Genomic DNA, 20,307 nt, shown 5'->3' with positions numbered 1-20,307 from the left:
GGTCAGCTTTCTTTCTCTTTTCACGCCACCTCCTAACTGCTGCAGCTATTTGTTATTTATCAGTGTTGTTAAAATCATGTGGGTTTAATTATCATTTTTTTATATGTTACTGTATTTTTTGTCTCGATTTATATTTCTCTACTTGACCTTCCTTTTCCATTGCTTGCTTTTGAAACTCTTCTCTTTAGTTATGATATACCCTATATTCTTGTCAAATGTACATGTCCAAAACGTTATCTCAACGGGTTGTCTTGTAAAACAAGGTGGTCATGGAGCAACAGCAGTATGGCTTTGACATTATTGTATACTTTATATAATCATACTTGTAATTTGTGCAATCTCTTTGTTATTAGCTGCTATGCTCTGTGTAGTCTCTCTGATGAAGATACTAGAAATATTTGAACAATCACAGTTAAATACTGGCAAATCCATACTTCCATTGGGAGGTTTATATACCCTATCACAACGTCTTCACTACATATCATAGTGGTGCTTGTGGTGTTATCCATATATCCCAGGCTATACTGTCTGTTGATCATTATCTTGACATAAGGCCAAATTAGTGTCAGTAACTAGTTCTGAGGGCTGCACACATCAATCCTGGTGGCAGATTTGTTACTACCTAATGTTAATATACTTGATGCTGATGGATGAAAGATAAAATTATGAACTACTCCCTCTGTTTCGGTATAGAAGTCCCAGGTGTACCATTGGAGTATACCATTAGAATATAATACATACATCCAGGAACATGCCTGGTCTTTCTATATCGAAACAGAAGGAACTAGTTTGAATTTTGGATTATATGATTGGATTTCATATACCTGGTCTTGTCCTGTCAAATTTACGTTTGCTATTTCTATACATCTTTGGGGATAGTTGGTTTAAACCTCTATGCAGGTGATCAGTCTGCACACTTCAATGATGGATCGTGCACTGTAGTAGCTGGTATTTAGGCTATTGATATTTTTGCTCACTCGGGATAATTCTTGATTCTTAATTTTCAGCCCATTCTATCTATTGCTAACACCACCTTGTGAGAGCAACATGTAACAAATAAGAATGTTACTGTTTATTGAGTAGGCAAGAAAGTTTGTATGTGCTATCTATAGTTTGGAAAGATTATGCAGTATATCTCGCATGAATCTATCTTTGGTTTTCTCGTATATATTTTCTCCCTCTGTTGACTTTTCTTGTTACCATGACCAAAGCTTCCTTAAAACTTTGCTTAAATATTTCCTTTGACATTCTTCTGTTCACCTATAATATAGTTTTTGGAGAGACTTGCCGAAAGAACTGTTGTTGTGTATGTTGTGTCATTTAGCAATATAAGTAGATGTTGCACATAATTATGGATCACTCTGTCACCATCCATTATTGCTGATTTATCAACATCTACAAACTGCAAGGCAATCTTTTATTGCTATTCAATATATACGTGTGTTTATCTAGCTGCCCAATCTTCATTAGCTCCCATAGTTTTGCACATGGTAGACGCTAGATGGGTAGCACTAATGTTGCATGAGAATCTGGTTTCCTTGGCTCCGCCACTTGAAGTAATATCCTCTAGTTTATCCATATTATCTTATTTGTTAATGCTTGATCTTTATATATTGCTTGATTATCTTGGTTTTGCTGCTCATGTGTGGCTTGTGTGATCCCTCAATGCAGGTTTAAATCAGCATGTAAGTGAAGGCGTATTTCTCCTTCGCGCCTTCGACGTCGACCCCCCCCCCCCCCCGGTGTAGTACTGTTTAATCAGGCAGACCCGTTCTGGCTCACAATACCATTTCTCTTTTTCTAAAATCCAGGGTACTTCCAAAATTCATCTAAAATTTCCCTCTTTCCAATGATACTACTCCTGTAAATTTTGGAGCCCTTTGCACATATTGTTTATTGATTGTGTGTTAATTTTATTTTTCCAGTGAGTAGAAATCATTATATTTTGAAAGATTCAAGGACGTTGGAGGAGTGACCAAAACCATTGAAGACTTTGCTGAGCGAGGCAAGCAACCTACTTTGATCATGTTGAACCCATATTTGCATTACACTTACAATTATTTTTCATGCATAAAGTATTGTTTACTAGTATTGCTATGTTTAGTAAATTAGCTAGGGTTTAGCTATGCCCTATGTCCTTGATATTAACACCCCTTTGACATTCTTATGCTAAGTAAATTAGCTAGGGTTTAGCTATGCTCTATGTGCTTGATATTGACACCATCCTTTGACATTCTTAATACCCCTCCTTTCTAACCATGTAGTGGTTAAATAAACGTGGGTCATATGTGCAAGTTTAATAGTAATGCTTAGCCATGCTAGTCGCATAAATCATAGGACTTGGGAAGAATCTTTATTACTCATAAATGTTTTACAAAAACCCAAGGGTGTCACTAATGCCCATGGGATGATTATGAAAATAAGGTTTTACAAAATGGAGATATATTTAGTTAGGTGATTGTGATCTTGACGAGATAGTCAAAGATGTCAGTGGATTATGAAAATTTATGTCTAGTAAATGAGCATGGTGGTTATTATATTGGCGGATAAATGGATCTTTAATAAACTTGAAGCCATTTGGATTTAGTTAGGTGATTATGATCTTGAACCAAATTTCATGGTGGATTACGAGATTTTGATGCATTTATTTAGTTCATTGTGATCTTGAGGAGATAGTCAAAGATGTTTGGTGGATTAATTAACCTTGGACAATTTGGATTTAGTTAGGTGATTGTGATATTGAACCGTATTTCATGATGGATTATGAGATTTTAGGTGGATTTAGTTACGTGATTTAATCTTGAGAAGATAGTCTAAAATGTTCGGTTGATTATGAGAGTTTAGGTACGTAGATGAGCATGGTGATTATTATATTGGTGGATACATAGATTTTAATTTTGTTTGGAACATTTTGTATTTAGTTAAGGGATTGTGAACTTAAGCCAAATTTCACGGTGGATTATGAGGTTTTGCTTGGATTTAGTTAGGTGGTGTGATCTTGACGAGCTAGTAAAAGATGTTTGGTGGATTATGTGAATTTAGGTCTACTAGGTGAGCATGGTGGTAATTGTATCGGTTAAGTAAGTAAATTTTTAATAAACTAGAGAAAATTTGGATTTAGTTAGGCAATTGTGATCTTGAACCAAATTTCATGGTGGATTACGAGATTTTAGATGGATTTAGTCAGTTGATTGTGATCTTGAGGAGATACTCAAAAGATATTTGATGGATTAATTAACCTTGAACAGTTTGAATTTAGTTAGGCTACTTCGATATTGAGCCGAATTTCACGATGATTTATGTGATTTTAGGTGGATTTAGTTAAGTTATTATGATCTTGAGAAGATGCTCAAAGATGTTCGGTGGATGTTAAGATTTTAGGTCTAGTACGTGAGCATGGTGACTATTATATTGATGGTTTGAAAAAATTTGAATTTAGTTAGATGATTGTGATATTTTAAGCAAATTCACGGTGGATTTTGATGTTTGGGTTAGATTTAGTTAGGTGATTGTGATCCTTGCGAGATAGTCAAAGATGTTTGATGGATTATGTGAGAATTTATGTCTAGTAAGTGAGCATGGTGGTTATTATATTGGTGAATAAATGGATTTTTTAGTAAATTTCGAGTAATTTGGATTTAGTTAGGCGATTGTGATTTTGAATCAAATTTCATGGTGAATTACGATATTTTAAATGAATTTAATTAGTTGATTGAGATCTTGAGGAGATAGTCCAAGATGTTCGGTTGATTAATTAATCTTTTATTGACACAGTACAGATGCAAGTGCTCATATAAACGCACATACACTTACCCTTATGAACGCACACGCACACCCTACCCCTATGAGCATCTTCGAAAGACTGAGCCGGCATATCATCTTGAGATTTTACAAAGTTACCGTAGGCGTCTCGTAGTCGACAGGAACAATTTGGGTTTAGTTCGGTGATTGAACCAAATTTCTCGGTGATTTATTTGATTTTAGGTGGATTTATCTAGGTGATTGTGTCTTGAGAAGATAGTCAATATTCGTTGGATTATGAGATTTTAGTTATGGAAATGAGCATGGTGTTTATTATATTGGTAGATAAACAGATATTTGATTTAGTTTGGATCAATTTGGATTTAGGTATGTGATTATGATCTTTTAACCAAAAATTTACGGTGGATTATGAGGTTTTTGTTAGATTTAGTTAGGTGATTGGGATCTTGACGAGCTAGTAGCGTCGATTGTCTAAGCTCTTGCTCGCCATTGGTGGTGCTTGAGCGTGCGGTCATGGTGTTGCCCAGCAAGGGAACATGGGATGTGGGATCAAGACAGCACACATAGCAACCCGTCACCAGGCAACGGACACCCGTCCGGACTTACAGGGAGCGAAGGTGGACACAAAGGTGGATGTTGAGATCCATAGCAGTCTCGAAAGTGTGCTCATTAGTAAGAGGAACACGAGCAAGAAGATCGTGGATATACTCCTCTTAGGAAATAAAGAAGTCATTAGAGGTAGAAGAAACCTCAATCTCAAGGAAGTAGCAACTTCTTTAGTAAACATGGAGCAATTTTGATTTAGTTAGGGCATTGTGATATTGAACCAAATTTCATGTTGGATTACGAGATTTTAGATGGATGTAGTCAGTTAATTGTGATCTTGAGGAGATAGTCAAAGATATTTGATGGATTAGTTAACCTTGAACAATTTGAATTTAGTTAGGCTATTGTGATATTGAGCCATTATGATCTTGAGAAGATGGTCAAAGATGTTCGGTGGATGTTAAGATTTTAGGTCTAGTACATGAGCATGGTGACTATTATATTAGTGGATAAACAGACCTTTAATTTAGTTTGAAACAATTTAGTTAGATGATTGTGGTCTTTTAGTTTAGTTAGATGGTTGTGATCCTTTAAGCAAATTCACGGTGGATTTTGATGTTTGGGTTAGATTTAGTTAGGTGATTATGATCCTCACGAGATAGTGAAAGATGTTTGATGGATTATGTGAGAATTTATGTCTAGTAAGTGAGCATGGTGGTTATTATATTGGTGGATAAATAGATTTTTAGTAAACTTGAGTAATTTGGATTTAGTTAGGCGATTGTGATTTTGGACCAAATTTCATGGTGAATTACGAGATTTTAAATGGATTTAATTAGTTGATTGAGATCTTGAGGAGATAGTATACACTCACCCCTATGAACGCACACACGCACACCCTACCCCTATGAGCACCTTCGAGAGACTGAGCCGGCATATCATCTCTAGATTTTACGAAGTCACCGTAGGCGTCTCGTAGTCGACAAGAACAATTTGGATTTAGTTCGGTGATTGAACCAAATTTCTCGGTGATTTACTTGATTTGGTGGATTTAGTTAGGTGATTGTGTCTTGAGAAGATAGTCAATGTTCATTGGATTATGAGATTTTAGTTATGGAAATGAGCACGGTGATTATTATATTGGTAGATAAATAGATATTTTATTTAGTTTGGATCAATGTGGATTTAGGTAGGTGATTATGATCTTTAACCAAAATTTTACGGTGGATTATGAGGTTTTTGTTGGATTTAGTTAGGTGATTGGGATCTTGATGAGCTAGTAAAAGATGTTTGGTAGATTATGTGAATTTAGGTCTAGTAGGTGAGCATGTTGGTTATTATATTGGTGGACAAATGGATTTTTAGCAAACTTGGAAAAAATTGGATATAGTTAGGCGATTGTGATCTTGAACCAAATTTTATGGTGGATTATGAGATTTCTTATGGATTAATTAGTTGATTGTGATCTTGAGGAGATAGTCAAAGATATTCTGTGTATTAACCTTATACAATTTGGATTTAGTTAGGTGATTGTGATATTGAGCTAAATTTGTCTGTGATTTATGAGATTTTAGTTGGATTTAGTTAGGTGATTGTGTCTTATGAAGATCAAAGATGGTTGGTGGATTATGAGATTTTAGGTCTAATAACTAAGCATGGTGATTGTTATATTGGCGGATAAACAAATATTTAATTTAGTTTGAAACAATTTGGATTTGGTTCGGTGATTGTGATCTTTTAACCTAATTTTACGGTGGATTATAAGGTTTTGGTTGGATTTAGTTAGGTGATTGTGATTTGACAAGCTATTAAAAGATGTTCAGTGAATTATGTGAATTTAGGTCTAGTAGGTGAGCATGTTGATTATTATATTGGTTGATAGAGATGAGGGCCACACAAGTGAGTCAAGGCGATGATGTCACTACTGAAAATAACTGGTAAACAAGGCAACAGAGGAGAGACTGGGGGTAGTGGCAGCAGATGGACTTTGATCCCGCATCCCACATGCCTGTGCACTCTCCGTTCCCCGCTAATCCGGCTTGGTGTCATTGTCCTGTTTGCGGATTTTGTGTCACGCACTTGATTAAGCATCCCATGTTCTCCTAATGTGCGCCCTTGGCCTTGACGATAGGTAGCGCCGTGTTCTCGGGCGTGTCCCGTGGGTAAAATTCAGGTATGCGTCGATTGTCTGAGTTCTTGCTCCCATTGGTGGTGCTTGAGCGTGCGGTCATGGTGTCGCCCAGCAAGGGAACACGGGATGTGGGATCAAGACAGCACACATAGCAACCCGTCACCAGGCAACGGACGCCCGTCCGGACTTACAAGGAGTGGAGGTGGACACAAAGGTGGATGTTGAGCTTCATAGCAGTCTCAACAGTGTGCTCACCAGTAAGAGCAACACAAGCAAGAAGATCCTGGATATACTCCTCTTAGGAAATAAAGAAGCCATTAGAGGTAGAAGAAACCTCAATCTCAAGGAAGTAGCGATTTCTTTAGTAAATATGGAGCCATTTGGATTTAGTTAGGCGATTGTGATCTTGAACAAATTTCATGGTGAATTACGAGATTTTTCAATGGATTTAGTTGATTGTGATCTTGAGGAGATAGTCAAAGATGTTCGGTGTATTAATTAATCTTGAACAATATGGATTTAGTTAGGTGATTGTGACACTGAACCAAATTTCTCTGTGATTTATGAGATTTTAGTTGGATTTAGTTAGGTGATTGTGTCTTGAGATGATAATAAAAATGTTTTGTGGATCATGAGATTTTAGGTCTAGTAGATGAGCATGGTGATTATTATATTGGTGGATAAACAAATCTTTGATTTAGTTTGGAACAATTTTCAACCAAATTCACGGTGGATTTTGAGGTTTTGTTGGATTTAGTTAGGTGACTGTGATCTCAACGAGTTAGTCAAAGATGTTTGGTGGATTATGTTAATTTAGATCTAGTAAGTGAGCATGGTGGTTATTATATTGATGGATAAATGGGCCTTTAGTAAACATGGAGCAATTTGGATGTAGTTAGGCGATTGTGATCTTGAACAAATTTCACAGTGGATTACGAAATTTTCAATAGATTTAGTTAGTAGATTGTGATCTTGGGAAGATGTCAAAGATGTTCGGTGGATTAATTAATGTTAAACAATTTGGATTTAGTTAGGTGATTGCAATATTGAACCAAATTTCTCTGTGGTTTATGAGATTTTAGTTGGATTTAGTTAGGTGATTGTGTCTTGAGATGATAATCAAAGATGTTTGGTGGATTATGAGATTTTAGGTCTAGTAGATGAGCATGGTGGTTACTATATTGGTGGATGAACAGATATTTAATTTAGTTTGGAACAATTTGGATTTAGTTAGGCGATTGTGATCTTGAACCAAATTTTATGGTGGATTATGAGAGTTTTGATGGATTAGTTAGTTGATTGTGATCTTGAGGAGATAGTCAAAGATGTTTGGTGTATTAATTAATCTTGAACAATTTGAATTTAGTTAGGTGATTGTGGTATTGAACCAAATTTCTCTGTGATTTATGATGTTTTAGTTGGATTTAGTTAGGAGATTGTCTCTTACGAAAATAGTCAAAGATGTTTGGTGGATTATGAGATTTTAGGTCTAATAGTTGAGCATGATGATTATTATATTGATGGATAAATGAATCTTTAGTAAATTTGGAACAATTTGGATTTAGTTAGCGGACTGTGATCTTTAACCAAATTTTATGGTGGACTATGAGATTTAGTTTGGCCGCGCTCCGCCTCTTCCTCGAGGAGCTTGTGCGGTGCGGTGGTGCGGCGGCTCGTGCGGCGTGCGGTGGCCTCAGAAGATGGGCGTTAACACCTGCAGCTTGTGCACAATGATGACTCCACGCATCTCCTGCGCCCCGCAACCCTCTCCTTCCCGGCACAGGAGGAGCAAGAGCAAGGATGCCGAGGTGGTTCAGGTTTGCCTCCACCTCCGGTCTTCCCCCTGCTCTCACTCTTGTCTCCCTTTTTTGTCTCATTCTGCAGCTTCATTCAAGCATTTTAAATTGCTAGGTATTCCAGGTAGTTAGCTTATCTATGGACTCCCCGCAAAAAAAAAAAGCTTATCTATGGACTACACCTACATTTGATGTTAGAACTCTGATACTAATTTATGTTGTTGCATAGGTGAATGGTGCTTTAGCTTCAATGACCACTTTTATTGCTGAATATTTTTCCCATTGAAAGTGTCAAAGAATATACAACTTGGTATGGAGAAGTTTTCTTATGGGAAAATAAAGATTTTTTTTATGCAGAACTATTAGGGCTCCCGCAGCTGTATCAGTCGGTTTTTGTTCTCAAATTTTTACTTTGCTTTTTTTTGGCAAAAAAATTGGATGTATGAATCTGAGATCTGGACCTCGAGTTCTCTGCTTTTCTTTTCATCTGCAGTCGCAAGGAAGAGTAGAAAGATCAGGCAGAGAGGGTTTCACATACCCCTTCTACACTGACAAGTCTTTGCTTTTCAGGATTGCCATGGTGCGCTGCTGCTGTAATGCTTTAATTTTCTTTTGTGTTGTCACTTTGTTAAACTTTGTTCTCTTATTCTGATGCTATGATTTGTGGCTAGATGAGATTTGTGGTGAAAAGTCTCCTTTATTTTGTTTACCTACAGATCTTGAATGCACGATTGATAATTTTGCTGGATAGGTTAGAAATCTAAATAATAGACATTTTAAAGGATGTAGTTGGTAAACTTGGAAAGCCAAGAAAAATATATAGCTTACTTGCAGTGTTGTTTGATCCATCGCTCTGCGAAAGGCTCACTGATGGACTTGAAGTATGCCTAATCTTGGACAGCATTTATTACCTGTTGTTGGTGTGTTTCTTTTATTCTATATTTAGGGGGTTCTAAGCTATTGAATTAGGAAGCATACAGTTTATGTTGAGACCCGCTTCAGTCTGTTGGCTACTGCAGGGAGCTTTGGATGGCGGTCTTGATATTGCGCACATTGACAAGAGATTGCTGGCTTCGAGAAGGATAAGAAGCAGCTGGGCGGTGAGATTCACCGCAAATACATCTATGAAGGTCATGTTGCTGACTACATGAAGGTGAGTTGGATCCATTGCCCTCGTGGTATTATAATGCCATTTCGTCATTCCCTAGGGCTATCATTGTTGTATGCATGAATTCTTTCTGGAAGATATATCTAGGCCAGATTCACCCATATAAAGTATCCTAAAGCAGCGTACTTTGTTCTTATTTCTGAAGCAGCTTACTGAATCTCGTTTTAACTTCTGCCCTACCCTTATTTCAGTCAATAGCTGATGAGGAATCTAAGAAGTACCAATCTCACTTCAGTGAGTACATCAAGAAGAATATTGCGGCCGATGACATGGAAGCACTGTACAAGAAGGTTCATGCTACCATTCGTGCTTATCCTACCATGGCAAAATCAACGAAGGAACCTCCAAAGACGCACAAGAGTTAGATATATCTTGCTTTTTATTAAAGTCAAACAACTGATAATAAAGTTTATCAATATGTAGTAATGTGTATAAATGTTTTCTCATACTCATGTAGTCCGTTCATTCCTAAACTATATGTTCTTCTTTTGTTAAAACCTTGAAATATTAAGATGTTAGGGTAAATAAATTCCTTCAGAATCAATAATAGAAATGTTTTGCTATGCAACAAGATACAGTTGTATGCAAAAAAATAATCTTGTCTTATATAGAGTTATATATCAAAACTATGGATTTTCTATGCACTTCCTGCAATCATTAATGTTCATTGTCTTTGTTCGGATTTTGTTGGGCACCTGTGGCAACGCGCTGTCGGACACGACAGACGCTGCCAGGTCTGCGTCGATATCGTGCTCACGGAGCCTAGCCTGGCCTCCGCGTTGTGTTCTCCATCTTGCAGTGCATGATGAACTACATGCTAAAGTTCAGCTGAAGTTCCCCTGTTATCTTCTACTACAAGAGTTATGTCGATTTGTACTACTTGGCTGCAAATGTATGCTGTTTGCATCACCATACGGATAGTGGTAAGAATGCAGCAGCAAATCCAATAGTAGGTAATCATGACAGTATTTCACCACCGGTAATCTTGCTGTCTTTTATGGTTGCAGGTTTGTTCTTCTGGCATTATTCATGGTTCTCATCATAGCCATACTGAATGATGGCAAGTGGCATCTCTGAATTTATCATACGAAGTATGACTTTATGAGCTTGCTTGGCTACTGACCTGCTGTGTGGGAAGGGGCATCCTTTTACCAGAGCTATATTGATTTTAATATGCTCCATTTCCTTCAGGTCTTTTATCGCTCCATCCCTGATTTATCTGAGTCCAGTGGGGTTGCTCATGAATTACAGAATTTAGGCTTACAGTAGGATGAACTTCCTTGAGAATCAATAATAGGAAAGTTTTGGTTAAGAGCAATTTCCAACCCCAGAGAGAAAATTTACTTCACTGGTTAAGAGGAATCCATCTCATGTTTTCTTGTGTTGTGCCTTTCTCAAAGTAAAAAAAGCAAAAGTCGCAGAGAGAAATTACTGTATTAGTTAAGACAACTAATTTGCATACAATGGCAGCAATGCACAAGCAGCGTCAGTGTTAGCGTGTACCTTATTTCAGAGATGATTGGAGTAACCGCTGACCGGTTCAGCAGCCACCATATAATCGAATCACAATTAATAGACTAGTAGGCAGAGATATTGGAGGGCTACTTTCAGATCAATTCATGACTATACGTATGGTATGAGCTATTCCTATCGCCGCGAACTTGTTGAACACGGCAATACTGCTGAACAAAAGTACAAGTGTGTGTGCAGTGCGAGCTAAGAAAGCCAGTTAATCATTCAGCATTATGCATGGTATTCAGTCATGATTGTCAAGTGTTAAGTTTAGTTTTAAAAGCTGAACCCTTAAGTGTTAAGTTTAGGTAACAGGGGCTGTGGAGTAACTGTAGCTGGATCAAATCCTGAATGTCAAGTTCAGAATATGATACTCAATACGCGTCAAAAAATATGATACTCAATTATCATGACAAAGTTTACTACTTTGGAATGTGTGGGTGCGCTGGTTTTTGACTAGTTGATCTAATCATCTTGAATTTGTTAGGAATAAGCAACTTGTATTCCCATGAGGCCATAGGCCAATATATATACATGTACAGATGTGGTACATATGCAGGAAACCCCTTATACTACGGGATAAATACAAAGGGTATACATGACTTATATTATAACTCTAACACCCCCCTCAAACTCATGGTGGAGGAACAACACTGAGTTTGGAGAGATAAAAGCCATGTTGTGCTCTAGTCTGGGCCTTCGTCAGGAAATCCGCCAACTGTAACTCGGAAGGCACATACTGAAGAGCAACGACCTGATCCTGCACAGCAGCGCGCACATAGAAAGCATCAACACCAATATGCTTGGTGAGCTCATGCTTCACAGGATCGCGCGCAATGCTAATAGCACCTGTACTGTCAGATAAGAGCATAGTCGGTGTAGTGACAGAAACACCAAAGTCCTGAAGTAACCACCGTAACCAAGTCACCTCTGCCGTCAAAAGAGCCATAGCTCGTAACTCAGCCTCAGCACTCGAACGGGAAACTCCAATCTGTTTCTTCGTCTTCCAGGCAATGAGAGAACCGCCAAGAAAAACACAGTAAGCAGAAAGCGAACGGCGATCAGAAGGATCACTAGCCCACGTAGCATCCGCATAGGCCTGAAGCTGTAAAGAACTGGAGCTAGGAAAGAAGAGACGGTGAGAGATCGTGCCCCGAAGATATCGGAGAACACGAAGGAGATGACTATAATGAACCGATGTGGGAGCAGAAACAAACTGACTCAGAATATGAACCGGATAAGAGATGTCCGGACGAGTGACAGCTAGATAGACAAGACTGCCAACGAGATGACGATAACGCGTCGGGTCAGGGAGAGGATCACCATCAGTAGCACGAAGGTGAACATTGAGCTCCATAGGAGTCTCAACAGTGCGCTCGTCAGAAAGAGCAGCACGAGCAAGAAGATCCTGGATATACTTTTCCTGGGATATAAAAAAGCCACAGAGGTAGAAGAGACTTCAATCCCAAGAAAATAGCGAAGAGGTCCAAGATCAGACATAAGAAACTGCTCACTAAGACGGGCCTTTACAAAGCAATATACTCGGGGTCATCCCCAGTGATGACCATATAATCAACATAGAGAAGAAGAAGAGTCCGGCCACGAGGAGAAAGGTGAATAAACAATGCGGGATCATGAGCACTTGCTGAAAAACCAGCAGTAGTGACCACAGAAGCAAAACGCTCAAACCAGGCGCGAGGGGCTTGCTTAAGGCCATAGAGAGAGCGACGAAGACGACACACCATGCCATCAGGAACAGAATACCCCGGTGGTGGCTGCATGTACACCTCCTCACACAGCTCACCATTAAGAAAGGCATTCTTAACATCAAGCTGAGATATAGACCAGTGGCGTGCAGAGGCAACGGCAAGAAGTGTACGAATAGTGGTCATATGGGCCACAGGAGCAAAAGTCTCGTCATAATCACGACCATGCTCCTGCTGAAAACCACGAGCCACGAGACGAGCTTTGTGACGCTCAAGAGAACCATCGGAGCGAGTCTTAACCTTGTAGACCCACTTACAAGTGATGGGACGGACTCCGGGAGGAAGAGAAACAAGATCCCAGGTACCAGTGCGTTCAAGAGCAGCAATCTCCTCCGCCATCGCAAACTGCCATTCAGGATGAACAACAGCCTGACGGTAAGAAGTCGGCTCAAGAACAGCAGCACCAGCGCTGGGAAATCCAAAGCGATCAATAGGCGGACGAGGACGAGAACGCAAGCCATAAGTAGGCTGAGAGGAAGAGGACGACTCATCCAAGGAAGCATCCACAGGTCGTGAACGACGAGTGTAATGCTGAGGAAGAGATGGAACAAGAGAAGGAGGAATCGCCAAGGTAGAATCAGGGGGTGGCGACGAAGAAGTCACCGGAGATGAAGGTGTAGAATCCGGTGACATGCTAGGTGAGGAGACCGGGGAAGATGGTGGCGGTGAATCGACGAGGGGTGGAGAAGCAGAGGGAGTGGGACGAATAGGCACAGGCGCGATGGGAGTGATAGGGGAGTCAGGAAAAGTGAGAAAAGAGATATCCTCCACTGAAAAGACCGAGGAAGCTGGGCGTGGGTAAAAAGGACGAGACTCATCAAAAGTCACATCTCGAGAGATACGCATCCGACGACCAACAGGATCCCAACAACGATAGCCCTTATGCTCATCACTGTAGCCTAAGAAGACACACTCAACAGACTGAGCGGTCAGTTTGGTGCGTTCGCGAGGGGCAAGAAGAACATAGCAAACACAACCAAACAAGCGAAGCATCGAATAATCGGGAGAGCGATCAAACAGACGCTCAAAAGGAACACCACCCTGCAAAGCAGCAGATGGCTGAAGGTTGATGAGATAGACAGAAGTAGAGATAGCCTCAGCCCAAAAATGAGGCGGAAGAGAGGCGGCGATCATCATAGCATGAGCCGTCTCAAGAAGGTGACGATGCTTGCGCTCAGACACACCATTCTGAGCATGAGCACCAGGACAAGAGAACTGGGCAAGAGTACCCTGCTCAGCAAGGACACCACGCAACATCTTAGAGATATACTCACCAGCGGAGTCAGCACGAAAAACACGAATGGGTGAAGAGAACTGAGTATGAACCATGGCAGCAAAACGCTTATAAATAGACAACACCTCACTACGTGAAGTCATGAAATAAAGCCATGTGTAACGAGAAAAATCATCGATGAAAATAATATAGTATTCATGACCACCTTTCGAAGTGAAAGGAGCCGGACCCCATACATCAGAATGGACTAAATCGAAAGGACGCTGAGACACTGACTCACTATGAGAATATGGTAGCTGAATCTGCTTGCCAAGACGACAACCCTGACACTCTAAAGAGACATCTCCTGAGACAGACCCCAGAAGACCTCGACGAACTAAAGACGATAATCGAGAACCACACAGATGACCAAGTCGATGATGCCACTGCTTGAAGGAACCAGTAACAGAAGCGACAGCAGCGGAGGAACTGGCGATGGTGGTGGCAGCGGAAGGAACATGAAGCCAGTCCAACTCCCAAAGACCCTGAGAATCACGGCGGCGAGGGCCAGCCCCAACCAGAGTGTGCGTGCGACGATCCTGGACAGAACAAGAGTCAACATCAAGGATGACACGACAACCAGAATCAGTAAGTTGACCGGCAGAAAACAGATTCATGGTAAGTCGAGGAACATGAGCAACATCAGGAACAGAATAAGAAGGAGTAGAAAGATGGCCTCTACTAGCAACAGAAAGTGGAGTACCATCAGCAGTGAAGACATGAACCGGAGAATCCAGCGAGCGAAGAGAAGACAAAGCGGAAGAATGAGAAGACATATGAAAAGAAGCTCCAGAATCTAGAACCCATGGGGATGTACCTGACTGTGTAGAGGGCGGGTGCTCAGTGCGGGAAGCATCAGTCACAGAACCAGCAGTACCCGTCGAGGAAGAACCTGAAGCCGCGAGCAGACGCTTAAGTCTCAGAATATCCTGCTCGGTCAAAGGGCTGAAGCTGGCGAGGGAGATGACGAAGTCCCTGAGGAGGATGATCGCGCCTTGCGCAGGTGTTTCCGCTTTGTGTAGCACTGGGACTCAATATGACCATCATTGTTGCAGTAGTCACAATGTGAACGGGGCCGACCTGAGCCTCCAGAAGGAGTGGGCAAGAGCGGCGGAGCACTCGAGCGAGAATGGGGCGGTGCAGCAGGTGGAGTGGAAGAAACCCGAGTAGCGAGCACAGAGGGAACCTCCAGCAAACCAGCACCATGTAGGCGAGTCTCCTCAGCACGAATCTCTGAAAGCGCCTCCATGAGAGAAATACGGCCACAAGCAAGCAACTGAGCACGCCGGGGCTCAAACTCCTTACGGAGCCGAGACAGGAACTCGTAGACGCGATGAAACTCCAAATCGGCCTGGAGTCATCAACAGTAGAGTCACCCTGCTGAAGAGCATGCTCCTGATGAACCACAGAAAGGTATAAGGCATCACCAGAGGGCTCATAGCGCTGACGAAGACAGGTCCACATCTGGAAGACAGTAGGAAGACCCAGAAACTCAGAAGCAAACTGAGGCAGAACACTAGCAGTGAGAACAGCTGCAGCACGAGCATCATCATCAAGCCACTGGGTGTAAACAGACAAAGCACCATGATACGTCTGAAGAGCCTCCTCATAAGCCAAAGCCCTCTCATCATAGGCACGATCAGCAGCCTCATCAGCAATCTTAGCCGCATCCTTGGCGGCCTGATTAGCATCCGTAGGAAGAACCAGTGGAGTCGGCGGAGTAGGGGCCACCGGAGGAACCAGACGTGGCGGACAGCAGACCTCGCCAGAAAGAACACCCCAGAGACGGATGCCACGCATGTGAATGCGCATGAAGCCAGCGAACTCGGTGTAGTTAGTACCATCGAAGATCACCGGACAGCGAGGGACAGCAACATAGCCCGATGCAGCAGACATTTTTTTTTAGCAGAGATCAGACCTTCCAATCGGGAACGGGATGCTCGATCTGAGCAGAGAGATCGATCGAGGCAGTCGGGCAGGCGTCAAGCAGCAGGGAACGAGACCGGTTGGGGAGCAGAAGGTGCGGCGCCGGCGGCCTCGGCCTCGTCCCTCCCCGTAGCGCTGTTCTGCAGGAACCGCTCAGCACAGCAGGTCCCAACCTGCGCGGCGACGGCGGAGAGCTGGGCGAGCGGGCGGGAGCGAGGAGCAGCCGCGAGCGGGAGGGAAGACGTGGACTCGGGAGGGGCCGGACGGGAGGAACCGCAAGCTGCAGCGCCGGGCGGGAGGGGCCGGACGGGAGGGACCGCAAGCTGCAGCGCCGGGCGGGAGGAGACGAGACGCAGCAGCGGCACCGAGGCGAGATTGGATCGTAGCACGAGTTGCGCGTGCGAAAAAAGAGACCTAAAGCTCTAATACCATGTTAGGAATAAGCAACTTGTATTCCCATGAGGCCATAGGCCGATATATATACATGTACAGGTGTGGTACATATGCAGGAAACCCCTTATACTACGGGATAAATACAAAAGGGTATACATGACTTATATTATAACTCTAACAGAATTGACAGGTTTTCTGAATATACTCGCAAGTCGCAACCATGGCCTTACAGTGCTACACGCCTCTGCTGAAGCCCCAACTGGCCCAAGTCTCGGTCAACCCTTCCATTAACACGATACAGATTCCAGGTTTGCTTTGCCTCGCACGAATATGCTCGTTCCATGACATCTCGCTGGAATATGTACCAGATAACATGTGTTGATGTGTGGATGCACTGGCTAGCGATTAGTTAATCTAATACTCTTCTGATAATTATCTTCTCTGAATATACACAAAATAATGGCCTTGCAGAGTCAGTGCTCCGCCCCTCTGCTGAAGCCCTTACTGGCCCAAGTCTCGGCCAGCCCTTCTCTAAATCAATGCAGATTGCAGATTTGCCTCGCACCAATATGCTCCTTGCATAAGCTAGTAATCTCTGGCCATATTTCATTTTTTATCCTACTTGCGTCATGCCTGATGACTTTTTTTGTGCCACCAATTTTAGTGTATGTTCGAGTAGCAGATTTTATGGATTTTTTTTATGTCATTGCTTCATCAAATGGAAATTTAAGTAACGGGAGATTCGTTAAATGGAAATTTAAACCAGTTTATGATTTGGTGAGGAATCTATATATATTAGTGTGTGTTGTTACGTTGAGCTCTAAATAACGGGGAGCACACAAAATTACATTCAATCCAAATAGGGCTGGTGTTTGCATCTGTATTCTGTAGTTCTGTATGCTGAATTCAAATAAACTGCTTCTTTTTGGGTGTTCATTTTCGTCTTAATAATGGTGATTGTTATTCACTTGGAACCATCATGTAAACCTAGCTGGACATGGTCAAACTATAATTTTCCATGTTTCAAAATACTATATGGTTTAGTACTTCGTTCCGAGAGTCTTTCTTCCCAGAATGGATTTTTTCCCAGTACTCTCCTAAATCTTTTTGGTGTCTTGATGTGATCTGGTCATCATGCATGAACTGTATTGAATTCTTGTAAGGAAGCATTTGAATGTTACTTGTCCTGGTCTAATTATCTGCAATCCACAGGTTATGGAACTGCACTTGCATTGGTAGCAGGAATGACCTTGCTTGGGTGACCTTCTCTGTTATGATATTGTTGTCTAAGTTAAAAAACCTGAATCTGCTCCATGGTTTTGTTATGTTGGATGTGCCCCAAGAAGCTTCTTTCTTTTGATTTTTGTTGTCAATATATTCTGTGGATGCTCCTCGTACTCATTATGAGATGTTCTTCATAACTATGTGAATCACATGAAGTTCAAATGTTAGCATAGCTACTAAGTTGTATGTTCGGCAATGACACAATGCATAGGTCAAGTGTTAGCTTTCTGAAACTATTATACTGTGAACTGATGCTAACTTCCTCACTTTTATTTGTAGTTTGGCCAACATCGAGCTGCAGTACCTGGTGTCAATGTGGAGGAAAAAACCTTAGCAAGACTATTGACCGTCTTGCAACTCAATTTCTTCAGAAGTGTCTTGGTCTAAGACATGACAACTTGAGAATTCAGATTTTTTGTAGCGCAGAACCCATTAGCTCCTATCTTTGTGCTAGCTAAACTTGAACTTAAGGTGGAGTGTTGTAGTCAAATTATTTGTGTACTGAATTTTTATTCTTTTATGTGCCTGTGGGGTCTTGCTTGAATCTTTGTTATGTCCTGAACATGGTAAGCAGTTGCATTGGCGTGTCAATTTCTGTTCTTGTTTTCCTGCAAAATAATAATAATCTGTTCTTGTTTCTCTGGAGCATCGATGATCGATCATATCGACAGTTTCAGGGACCGCACATCACCTTGACCTCATGATCTGATGGCTGTCCTGCCAAACTCTGCGCGCTCAAGCTCGATCGTCGGCTATCCTCTTGTGAGTTGTGATGGCGCCTTCAATGCGCCCCCCGACGGTAACCCGTCCGGCATTCAACCGGGATGAAGGAAGGGCGTTCAACTCTGGGATAGGCAAATTTTGACTGCTTACTATGGCTGCTCTGATGCCTAATGCTATGTACAGTATGCTAGCTTTGTATCCTTTGCGACGCTGGCTATACACGTTCAGATTTCATTGTGAATTTTTGTTCCGAACACAAAAGCTCAACCTCATGCACACATACAGGCTCATGAGGACGTACACATTCAGATTATGCAGACGTTCAGGCCAAAGTGGTAATACAAAAGGAGCATGTTCATTCAAAAATTCATTTTGGCAAAACAGACCAAACTCGTAACTGGAAGAACCAACTAACCAGGTTGGAAAGTTTAAACGTACTCCTTCAAGAATTCCGATTAGCTCAGGTCAAAAAACGGGAATTCTGATTAGCTAAAGTACAATGCCAGCTTCATCGTTTCAGCATAATAAGCATATGACATGTCGATAGAAAATGGAAACTTTTATCTTGACGGATATTCCTCTCTACCTCTTGGTTCTGCGCACAAATGATTATTGCAGCCAAATGCATCATATCAAGCAAGAAGATAATTCCAGCTACGGATCGATTGAAAATGATTTAATAGCTAACCATGAGGAGTTCACGAAGAAAAATACTAGCAGTTTATAGATTACCAAGCTTGGACATGTGAATCTTATCTTCTAGACACATTACATAGCATGTCCACTGGTTGAAACTACTGAACGAAAAAAAATGGTCAATCTAATTTGCACTACTACCTCTTCCTGGTAGTACCATTCAGGGACAATGACAGATAATTAACGAAATCCCTTGATAAGCCAAGAACAATGTGCTAGGAACTTAGATTAATGTGCACTTATCAATTAATGTGCAAGTTGGAGAGAAGAGATAACTAAGCAAATGTGTGCAGAATTAATCTAAAATGCCCCACAAAAAAATCTAAAGTTGTCCAAAAAAAATCTGGTAACAAGGAAACCATTCTATCATGTAAAAAAGCAAACAAAGGTTCACATGAGAATGCCGAATGGGATTCGGATAGCTTACCGCTGCAAGATGGGATTTGGAAGCAAATAAAAATGCTTCTCTGCAGATGAGTACGCTACGCTACAAGCTGCAAACTAATGCAAAATCCTACAATGACCCAGTCACTCAAGGCACCTAGGTTAGCAACTTGGCTGGCAACTAGGTTACGGGGTCCGCAAGGACCTAGTCTGACGTTGCGAACGCGGCCCGGTGTTGTGCGTTGCGCCGCCCCTCCTCCGTCACCGTGCTGCAGGACGATGTGTTGCCACCACCATGGCCGACGTAATGCAGGAGGCGCTCACGCGTGTTCACGAGCACTGGGGAAGGGGAGTGGGGCTTCTTCTTCAGGGTGACCGGGTGCCGACAGGGTGGTGATGGTGGCGTTCTTGTTGGGGAACGTAGTAATTTAAAAAAATTTCCTACGCACATGCAAGATCATGGTGATGCATAGCAACGAGAGGGGAGAGTGTTGTCCACGTACCCTCGTAGACCGACAGCGGAAGCGTTATCACAACGCGGTTGATGTAGTCGTACGTCTTCACGATCCGACCGATCAAGTACCGAACGCACGGCACCTCAGAGTTCTACACACGTTCAGCTCGATGACGTCCCTCGAACTCCGATCCAGCCGAGTGTTGAGGGAGAGTTTCGTCAGCACGGCGGCGTGGTGACGATGATGATGTTCCACCGACGCAGGGCTTCGCCTAAGCTCCGCAACGGTATTATCGAGGTGTAATATGGTGGAGGGGGGCACCGCACACGGCTAAGAGATCTCAAGGATCAATTGTTGTGTCTCTGGGGTGCCCCCCTGCCCCCGTATATAAAGGAGCAAGGGGAGAGGCGCGCCATAGGGGGGAGTCCTACTCCCACCGGGAGTAGGACTCCTCCTTTCCTTGTGGGAGTAGGAGAAGGGAAGGGGGAAGGA

The 20,307-nt window shown here is 42.0% G+C and overlaps 1 long non-coding RNA gene across 1 annotated transcript; it reads left to right on the top strand.

The window, feature by feature from the left end:
- The first annotated feature begins 8,267 nt into the window (after positions 1-8,267).
- Positions 8,268-18,196, top strand: LOC123123126 (uncharacterized). Its single transcript, XR_006460527.1, has 5 exons — positions 8,268-8,815; positions 9,255-9,388; positions 9,595-10,326; positions 10,411-10,594; positions 16,455-18,196. It is a non-coding gene; the product is annotated as an uncharacterized lncRNA (long non-coding RNA).
- The last annotated feature ends 2,111 nt before the right edge of the window (positions 18,197-20,307 follow it).

Source organism: Triticum aestivum, chromosome 5D (genome assembly GCF_018294505.1).
Source record: "Triticum aestivum cultivar Chinese Spring chromosome 5D, IWGSC CS RefSeq v2.1, whole genome shotgun sequence".
Classification (NCBI taxonomy): Eukaryota; Viridiplantae; Streptophyta; class Magnoliopsida; order Poales; family Poaceae; genus Triticum; species Triticum aestivum.
Note: the sequence above shows the minus strand (reverse complement) of the source record. Positions and strands in the feature narration are given on the sequence as shown.